The sequence below is a fragment of the Sceloporus undulatus genome, chromosome 5, assembly GCF_019175285.1.
Source record: "Sceloporus undulatus isolate JIND9_A2432 ecotype Alabama chromosome 5, SceUnd_v1.1, whole genome shotgun sequence".
NCBI classification, from domain to species: Eukaryota; Metazoa; Chordata; class Lepidosauria; order Squamata; family Phrynosomatidae; genus Sceloporus; species Sceloporus undulatus.
The window spans coordinates 162,555,545-162,566,279 of NC_056526.1; the positions used below are offsets into that span (position 1 = coordinate 162,555,545).

General features: G+C 41.1%; 1 pseudogene; it reads left to right on the forward strand.

Moving 5' to 3' along the window:
* Positions 1-1,324: 1,324 nt before the first annotated feature.
* LOC121932339 lies at positions 1,325-1,461 on the forward strand (annotated as a pseudogene).
* The last annotated feature ends 9,274 nt before the right edge of the window (positions 1,462-10,735 follow it).

A 10,735-nucleotide genomic window follows, 5' to 3' on the forward strand; every position in this document is an offset into this window, starting at 1 on the left:
TTATCCTGACACCAGCCTGACTAATTTCCCATATGCCACTGGACACAGTATGGAGTAGACAAAAAACCCGTGGAAAAGGGCAAAAATTTCTACCCAGCCCCAGGACAACAGGTAAAACTTCACACTATACCAGTGGTGGGTGGGTAGGTCGATAAAAAATCTCAGAATGAGACCATTAGGGGTGTGTGATTGGCAAAGCTTGCCATTCACGCCCTTTACAGTCCCATGTCATGACAATGCTGCCATGGCATGATTTAACCATCCTGGTCTCAACCAGTGGGAGGGAAGCAAATAGCCCATCCTCACTCCAACTCCTCCATCATGGAGGGGGGGATGGCCATTCCAAAAGCTTTAACTTCAGTCTTCAAATGACCTCTTCCCTCCCTCCTCAGCAGCCCACTGAGAGGAGAAGAAAGGGAGAGTGAGAGAGAATAGGAAAAGAGTAATCTGCACTTGTGCATACAGTGGGCCCTTCCCTTACACGGGGATCCATTCTGGATCCCTTTGCATAAGGGGAAATCAGTGTATGCTGGAGCCCCATAGGAAGTAATGGAGCTCATGCCCACTGCACACAGCAGCACAGCAGCAGGCACACACTCCATTTGTTGTTCTGGGGCACGCAACAGGCTCTTCCAGTGTGGCGTCCCCATGTAAAACACAAGTGCACTGTGTTTAATATTTTTACTGCTTTAAATGGGTTAAATTAATTGTATAGTACACTGCCCTGAGGTTTTTAAGCATAAGACAGAATCTTAACATTTAATTGTGCCAATATGTCATAGTAGATTGAGGTTTGGACTAGGACTCTGGGAGCCCTGAATGTGAATTCTTGCTTGACCAGGGCAAATGCTCAATTGGAAAATACCCATTTGATGACCTTAGGCAAATTATGCTCTCTCAAAGTAACAGAAAGACAATAACAAAACCTCCTCTGAATAAACATTGCCAAGAAAACCCTAAGATATGATTGCCATAAGCTGGTGTTGTCTTGAAAACACATAACTACAACAAACTACAACAAACTAAAAGAGTGGTAGAAAGAAAGATAACTTCTGCCACCGGTGTCAGCATCTCACACTTGGCATACAGTTTCTTATTGATTATCTCTTGGTAGCAATGCAATTGTTCACCCATTTTCATCTTTGTAAATGAGGGCAAATAATTTTTATGAGAGAAAACAAAATTTCTTTGCAGTTCTTATCTGGTATTCACACATCTTGAAGAATTCTGGGAAATTATCATGTACAGAAATGCACATGAGATTTTGTACACTTTTTGGTGCAAATTTGTGTGTCTGTGTGTGTGTGTGTGGGGGGGGGTCCCATCACTCCTTGCAGGGGAGATACCATGATCACAGAGGTGGTTTTCCTGGGGTGAGGCTCATCCATTGCAGTCCTGGTGTGCTTATCCCTGTGATTTCACCAAATGCAGGAAACCTGGCTGCATAGTTTGAGGTATAACACATGCAGTTATCTGGAAACAGTGGTTTTGTGCAAAGTTCTGGCTTTTGCACAAAAATACAGCTTTCATGCAAAACGCTCACCTGTGTTTCTGCACATAATAAGTTCCTGTACATTAGAGTTCCACATATTGAATGAAAATTTCACAAAAAGCCTCAGTAGATTAGAGAGATAATGGCTAATATTCTTTCCATCCCTATTGTCATAGAGTGAGATAGTTAACAGGGGGGGGGGGAAGTTCAATAAAAATATTCATTTCTTCTTCAAAAGGAAAAACAATTGAACATTAACATCTCCATGCACAATGGAATTTAAGCATGAATCCTATAATACTTTCATGGGAGTAAGTCTTTCCTGTGTGTAAAATGTAATTCCATGGTGCTAACTCCTTGGATCTGCCTTGGATCCTGTACAAGGAGAAATGTGGGATATAAATCAAAAAATTCTTTTTAAGGTGAGCGGAACTTCGATAGAAAGGAAAAGATAGTACAATGGAGAAAAACCAGGACTTTAAGGAAAAATGCAAGTAGTAGTAAGTACTCTTTTATGTTATATGTGTTTTAAAAATAATGTCAAGATAGACAGTATAGGTTTTCAAAGGATCAAGATAGAAGAAGGCATGGAAGATGGAATATGGAAATTAATAAGAAAGTCTCTGTTATAATGAAGCCATGCGTAACAATGGAATTTAAAATTTGTAAATACATATGTAGTGGTATGTGTTTGTTTATATGGATTTGTATGTGTGTTTGTAGATGTATCAATGCCATAATGTAAGTAGCTGAAATGTCTATACAAATTAATTAAAAAAAATTATATGACTAAACCCTTAATGGACATGTCATCTAGGTTTTTTGGACTGTAAGGGGCAGGTAACCATTCTGGGAGAACCAAACAACCATTCTGGCTAGTCACACTGAATGGAATAATGAGAATTTCCAAGTTTCTACTGTCTTGCTGAAATCACACTGTGAGGAAAAATGTGTATTGCCTGTTTTGATTGCTTACAGTTTTTTGATGTCTTTTCACTTAAAACAACAGCTTGCTTTTGATCAGCTGTCATGAACTGTGAAGTCCTGAAGCATGTGAAACATAATGAAGAGGTATGCATTTCATAAAGGACCTCGAAGGAAGTGAAATAAAGAGCAATAGGAACCATACGTGCTCTGTAAAATACAGCCTATGCTCACATTCTTCTGAGTTGCTAAGGCAAGCATCTGAAAAACCAACCTTCCCCACCTGGAATTGTTCAGATGTATTTGATCACACATCTCTCTCTTCCAGTCAGTCCAGGAAGATGATGTGGCAGCAGGGGGGGAAAGTCTTGGGGGCATTGTCCCCCCATAAATATTATGTCCTTAAAATGAAATTTTCCCTCAATTCCCACATTTCTAGTATTGTATAAGTTAACACTTCATTTTGTTAGGAAGGATCAAATTAGGGGAATTTACAAGAGGCGTGCCCTAACAACGCACGCAGTGGGATCGGGTCCCTATGTGTATACCAGAGGTCATCTAGTCCAACCCCAAGAAACAGATTTGAATGCCAATGAGTTGCAATAAAAATATAAACATTTATTAAAGCCACACAACAAAAGGGGATCACACACACACACACACTTAATGCTAAAGCAAGGGAGGGGTGAGTTCGGGAGTAAAGGAGAAAGAATAGAGGCATATTTACCTTAGGTAAATATTTACCTTAAGAGTCTTCTTCAATGCGACAGATGTGAGTGATGGGGGATGGTGAGACACGGCCGCGAGAATGAGGAAAGAAAGCGGTGACCGCAGTGGCTAAGAGCTGAGTTCCGGTGGGCAAAGCTAACTAGAGGCCTGAGAGAGAGGGCTTTGGCTTCGCCCAAGTGATTTCAGCAGAGCGCAAGGCTCAGGGAACTCAAGCCTGGAGCAGCAGCTCTACAAGCAAGGTATCAGGTTTGGAACTCAAAGCTCAACAAGCCCAGCTTGGAATCAGGCTCGGATCTTCTGCTCTACAAGCCCGATGAGGGCTGGAATCGGGGGTCCTTTTATACCCCTGAACGTATCCTCAGGCTATGGCTACCTGGTGAACAAAGGTCTTGATGGCTATCTTTTGTCTAAGCTGAAACTTACACAATGGATACACAAAAAAGAGGTCTGGCACTTTTCATGGGAAGACAAATATCTAGATGGCAGAGCTGTTAAGACAATCACTCGGTCATTGAAAAGGAGGCTACCTCTATTGTCCTCTCATCTTTGGGCAACCTGCGAAACTTGTAGGGCAACTCCCAAAACTGCTTGCTTAAGGTTTAAATTCTATCTTTTTCCTTGACCAAGCCTAGCAAGCTTGCTGGCTACGTGGTCAGCTCACTCTTACGGTAATGGCGGCTTGCGATGGGGTCAGTCAGGGGTCATGATTTTTGATCGTTTGGCACCCAAAATTTATATAAAACCAAACTTGGTAACAATTTGAGCATTTATAAATACAATTTAGGCCCCCAAGGATGCTAGAGGGAGCAATGTTTCTATGACGATGGAGGAAGCGCACCTGGCTTCCACACATGTGCACGTCCTCCACCTTTGAGGGATGTTTGAGCGATGTTTAAGTGATGATTTAGTCATGTGTGAAAATCTTCATAGTCAAGTGAGAAATCAAAACCTGGTCTCCAGAGTCATAGGCTGCAGCCACACTACTTAAATAATCTAGTTTGATCACACTTTAACTACCATGGTTCAATACTATGGAATTGTGTGAATTGTAGTTTGTTGTGGCACCAGAGCTGCTTGACATAGAAGGCTAAATACCTCACAAAACTACAATTCCCAAAATTCCACAGCATTTTCAACTTATGGCGACCTTGGGATGACTATATCATGTGGTTTTGCACTTAAAATGGTGTCAAACTGGATTGTTTCTGCAGTAAAGATTCAGCCATAGTCCAACACTCAAACCACTATGCCATGCTGGCTCTCTCTGTAGAATCTGAGACATAAGGCTAAATATATAACTACTATTCTGCCCAATTGTTTTTTAAGAAACCAATGTATTATTGTCTTTCAGTAGGTTTAGGCAATGAATTCAGTTATGGCTTTGATAGATATAACATTCTGGGTCCTTGGAGATCTAAAATTGTTCAGCAAGGCATTGCCTCCTACATTTCACTCACTCTCTCACACACATATACACACAGATGGCATTATTGTTTAAGAGTTAAAGGCACATGGGCAGTGAATGGCTAGACATGCTTGGACTGTTAATGGACTTCATGTTAAAGGTGAAAAGCTTTATGCAGTTCTTGAGTGATAATTGGTCCTCAAGTTCTTTCTCAAACAAAAATAGCACACTGGAGAGACATGATTTAGTTATGTTGTTGAGATCATTATATTATTATAATATAATAAAACATGGTCATGGTAAGTAAGGAGTTGTGAGTATTGTAAGAAAGCATTTTTTTCCCAAGTTATGTTGCGAGCCACTGCACTAAATTAGATTTTCTGAAAAATAATATGCTATAGATATAAATAGTCCATCCTGCCAGTTTTAGAAGAGTTTACATGGCTGGTGGGAGGAGATATGTGACTCCTGTTCTTGGCTTTGTGTCTTGGTTTTACTTTTCAAAAATTGGTGAAATGAAATAGTTTCTCCACAGATATATTTTAGCTAAATGAAGCACTTTTTCTTGCCTTGTCTTCTTCTCTGGTTATATAACATCTGTACTTGTAAATGTTCTTGTCTAAATGTTCTAAAAATAAAAGTAATGGAACTGTGAAAAAAAAGACAACTTCTGCTTCTTGGCTTGAGTAAAAACAGGAGTATTTTCATAATATTCTAGAATGATGATTATTCTAATGTATTCATCTAATCCCAGTCACAATTTCAAGGTGTTTGCATCTTATTAGAAATTCGTTCACTTCTGCCTTGCATCTCAAAGTGCCTTTCATGATAAGTTACTTAAACATCTTAAAACTTCACAGCTCATTTTGAAAACTCTACCCTCTTTAGCATTAACCAAATAATGAGTATGTGTAGAGCAATGATAACAGGTTTGGGGCAAGGGAAAGAAGATAGGGGCATAAAAGTCCAAAATTCACTGCAGAAATTTAGCCTTCTCTGTCAGGGAGCACTGGTGCCACAATAAACTACAGTTCCCAGGATCCCCTAGCACTAAACCAGGAAAGATACAGCAGTCTCTAACTGGATTATTTCTGCAGTGTGTTTTGGACCAAAGTGATAGAATTTATTCATGTATACTGGAATAACACACCTTATCCAGCAGAATTGTGGTATTTTGCATGCCCCCATTGAATCCAGAGGAGTTGGAGAGAGAGAGAAAATGGTACCAGTGGTCCAGTGAATGGCCCAGTACAGTGAATTGCCTACCACTGGATCTTTTAGAAGAATGAATAGAGTGGATGCAGTGGGTAGAAGTTCCCCACCTATTTACCTTCAGCACCCCCAGAATGCCCCATTTGGCCTTTCCTGCTAGTAGAAAGACAAAATGAGTTATCCCATGCCCACAGGGAGACATATGCAAGTACACTACTTGCTTATAGTAGTAAAATGTTCCGGCTACAGTAGACCATACTGATTTAACATACTTATATAAGTGTTGTTTTGCCAAGTTGCCATTAATTCAGTAGGCTTTGGGTCCAGGTAGGAATTTTTTCCCTTTTCCGTGGGCTTTTTTATTTTTATTTATTATTTATTTATTTATTTTGCCTATCCCATTCTGTTACAATGGACAGGGATGATTGGTATCTAAATAGGCTGTCACTGATCAGATATTGGGAGAAGATTTTGAGTTCAGTAAACACCTAGGTCATGATTTTGGTGAAAGGTTGGTATCTGGAACTGCCTGTTTAGGTCCTATGACTGGCAAGGCAGAAGAAGGCACTTCCTTGAAAATGGCCTGAAGGATAAACCCTCTCTTTAAGAGGGGGGGAGGACATTCAGGTTGGTCTTCCTTATGCAGCCTAGCTGGGGAGTAACCAAGCTTTTAAGTTATCATTGGTGTTATCACCCTGAGGAAGCTGCAGAGGAGGTGTGATGAAGAGACCACCTGCTGCAGCTGCTCCCACACTAGGTTACCCTCCCCTTAGTTGTAGTTCTTCTAAAGAAATGTTAAATACGTTAAATAAAGTGGTCCTTTCAAACTCATCACTTATGTCAGTCTTGTTATTTCCTAGGCTGCCCCACCATTCAAATGCCTCTTCATCAATGAAGAACTTCTCTTTATCCCTCACTCTCAATCACGGAGAGAAGATACATAAAAATAAGAAGCATAGAATGAAGATACTTATATCTATCAGATTCAGTACATATTTCTGTCACCACTAGATACTACTCAGAACAGAATTCACGTAGCAAGTATTCTATTTCCTAGCTATAATTGGGATAAAACAATCCCCTATTCAGTTCTAAACATGCAAAAAATCAAAACAGAAGTATAATTTGCACTGTGATCTTGGGTGGGCAGCTGAGCCAAGCATGCACTAGCAAAAAAGAAACTGAGTTGAGGGCAGCAGTGGCTTATATGGCCTTTGGCTCTACCCTCCAATGTCAGCACAAAGCAAAGGAAGCATCACATACAGATTATGTGCCCCACAAGGGGCACATAAATTTGCTCACCTCTTCAGATAAGACAGTCCAGGGAGCAGTAATTGGTGAAATATTGCATGCTTCTCCAGAAGCGCCCAGAAAAGTGTACATGGCATTCCCTGTTTACACTCCTAACAATCCTGTGAGATAGGGTGCTTGAGAAATACCTGACTCAAGGACAGAAATAATCACCTAGGCTAAACAGGTATTTGAATTCAGGTCATTTATAATAATAAAAGGGAATGTCTGCTTGTCTGTCTGTGACAGATACAATGACATAAAACCTGATACTTCAGACTTTAATGTTATTTCTGGTTGCTGTTCACATTGCAGTCCACACTGGGGGCTCTATGGAAGAAGAAAAGAAAAAGCAGTCATAACCCATTATAAAAGTATGATACACACCTCAACAGCTGACATTTGAGGGGTTGTTATTTTGTTTTGTTTTAATTTTTAATTACTGTGTTCCAAATCCTCATATCCAATTCCAAGACAAAAACATGAAATTCCAACTGGGAGACATCCTAAGGAAATAAAAGTAAATTCAAAGTGTATTTCTGTTTTGCCTCCTCTACCATAGCTCTAGAGAATTGCACTCCCTTATCACCCAATCATTCAGTTTAAGAGAGTCAAAAAAATTTACCCCATAATAGCCAGTAGTGTTCCCAAAGCCTTCTGTGGGGCCATATTGTTGCATTTGGAGGCTTTTTCTGTACTTCTTGTCTGTTTCTAGGTAACACTTACAGAGCCTTGAGAAGTCATAGAATAGCCATTGGGGGCCTCTGTGGTCCAAGAGTAATAGTGTTCCCATTCATGTACCACACATACAAATGTAACTTTATTAAGTACATTATTTATTATTTACTTTATTATTTACTTTATCTGTAAATCAGTAAAAGCAGAAGATTATTAATTTTCAGGAGACTATGGTGCGGTATAGAGAGCCAAAAAGAGGCGCCAGGGAGGTGCCTCTCTTTGCTCAGGAGCAGCACCACAGCAACCAGGGAGGTGCCTCTCTTCGCTCCACAGCAGCACCGCAGCAACGACACTGTTGTGCAGCAAGAAATGAGCACCCAGAAGCGGCTTATTATTATTATTATTATTATTATTATTATTATTATTAAACTTTGTTTCTAGAGTGCTGTAATTATACACAGCGCTGTACAAAGTCGGTAGAATTAAGGAGTATATAAAAGCCTGCCCAAGGCGTACACTCTAAGATAATAACAGTTAAATAGAGGAATAGATAAAATTACCATGTAGAGATGCCGCAAACCACCAGAGACGGCTTGATGGCATCGCAGCTTTGCAGCGCTGTTTGGATGCTGCGCTACTGCGATGTCATAGCTGTGCGCACTGTGTAGATGGTGCTGTGCAGCTGCAACATCTTTGTCATGTGCAAGGGTTGTGGTGTGTGTGCACGCGCTGTCCCGAGGCAATCCTAGCATGTCGCCATGACACTGCAAAGGGCCCGTCTGTCCAGGGCCTAAGCTATGCTCTATATAAACCTGAAAGAGAAGGCTTGTTCCAGTAAGTTACAACTATTTAGCTTTCAACTGGCTAACTCAACAGCTGAAAAGCATTATACCAAGTCAGGGAGTTGAGCTATTGCTTAGAAAAGTATTCTAGGGGTTAAATACATATAGCATCAACCTTCTGATTAGATGTGGGGAAAATAAAGTCCCTATGCAGAGCCTGATAATTTTAATTATAACTAGCTAGAGTCAAAGGCCATAAGTGGCTTCTGGATTGTTTCCTGCTGTTCTTGTTTTTGCCATAGCCAGGGGACTTTGAAAATGTTGCTGTTTTTCAATTCTGATTTTTTTTGTAATTAAATTAACTGCTTCAAGCTGGTTGCCTCCTCCAATGCAGAGCACACAAAATGATCTAAATATACAGGCAGATCACCAGTGAAACCTGCTGCAGCAAGAGAATGGTGCATCAACGTACATTAGAATCTTTATTATTCTAATATTAATTGAGAACTATTGTAAAACAGTGGTTAGAAATCTGAGCTGTGGCTAGGAGCATCTTCCTTAGAGTTCAGGTCTGTAGTGAGGTTGCAGTGAAAGGCTATCTAGAGATAATATGTGAAGAATAATACAGAATTACCTACAAGGAATTTGAAAGCAATTCTCTGAACAGATCTTTGACAAAAAAATTCTGTGCACACAATAACTGTTATCAACTTTAGAATTCTGTAGACATTGTTTCACAGAATAGGAATTCATATTAACTCAATTTACACATCATATTATCATAATCATCCAGTTAAATATGATTCCTGAACTCTTATCCTGCTCAAGATAAACAAAACAGAACACAATATGGCAAAATGTCGTCTGTGCACTTCATATGTTTCCTCTTCCTTGTTCACTACCTTCAGAAACACGTCACATAGAATTAGCTGGGAAAGACTTGCATTCAGCCCTTTCTACTAGCATGCAGTACAGCCAAGGGAATAAACAAGGCTTACAAACAAACAGACTTCATTTATATACTGCTTCATACCGCCTAAGGCAGTGTCTAAGCGGTTTACAACTGTAAGCTAATTTGCCCCCAACAATCTGGGTACTCATTTTAGCAACCTCAGAAGGATGCAAGCCTGAGTCAAACTTGAGCCCTTTTGCTGGTCTTGCACTCGCAACCTTGTGGTTTTGAGTGAGTGGCTGCAGTACAGGCATTTAACCACTGCACCACCAGGGTTCATACAGGTTACTGCAGAATGTATGTAGTTCAGAAAATTAACCCTCCTAAACCAGCTGTTTTAAAAAATAAAACAAAACAAATAATCTTAAAAAAAAATATAACTTGTGTGAGCTTCAAGATATGTTTTGCAGGAGTGTGTTAAGAGTTAGAATTGTGGTTAACCTTGGGGTTTAACATTATTAGCTAAAAAACCAACATTCCCCATGGCAAAAATGTTGTTTTCTCTGATTGGGGCTAAACCAGATCACATCACTTCTCCTTCACTATATAGTTGTCTACCTCCAAAATGCCATGAGTCATTTTTGTCCTAATACTTTATATTGACTGGGACTCTATGTGTCTGTCTGTATACACACACACACACACACACACACACACACACACAAGTTACGAAAACAATAACATTTATTGGGTCAACTTTCTTTTTCATTCAGCTGTTTCTTTGGTTCTTTGTTTTTAAAAAGGTGCATGGTGAATGGTTGAAATCTGACATCTAGGCAGGTTTGTGAAGGAGCAGGTTTTGAGATGCAACATAGGCGGGTTACAGACCGCCCATTTGGGGCGGTCTGGTCCCGCCCCTTTCCCTGCCGGAGTGGGGCCTCAGTGGCGAGAACGGCAGCCGCTGAGGCCCCGATCCGCCGCTTTTCGGGCTGTGGGGAAGCGGCAAAAGGCCGCTTCCCCGCAGCCTGAAAAAGGGGTGTCCCTGGGGCTTCAAGCCCCAAGGACACCCCGCGGCGGCGGGGAGCAGAGAAAGGGGCCGCTTGGCCCCTTTCTTGTTTAGTCTGCTGGGCGCAGCCGTCTGAAGGCTGCGCCCAGCGGACTAAACCCGGAAGGAGCTCCGAAACGGAGCTCCTTCCTGCTCCTGTCCGGGCGCACTAAGGCCCTGGCGCGGAGCTACTACGTCATGGACGCGCCGCCCCGTCTAGAGGCGGCGCGGCCATGACTTACTCATGGCGGCGGCCATGCGGAAGGGCCGCCGCCGTTTAGTGCAT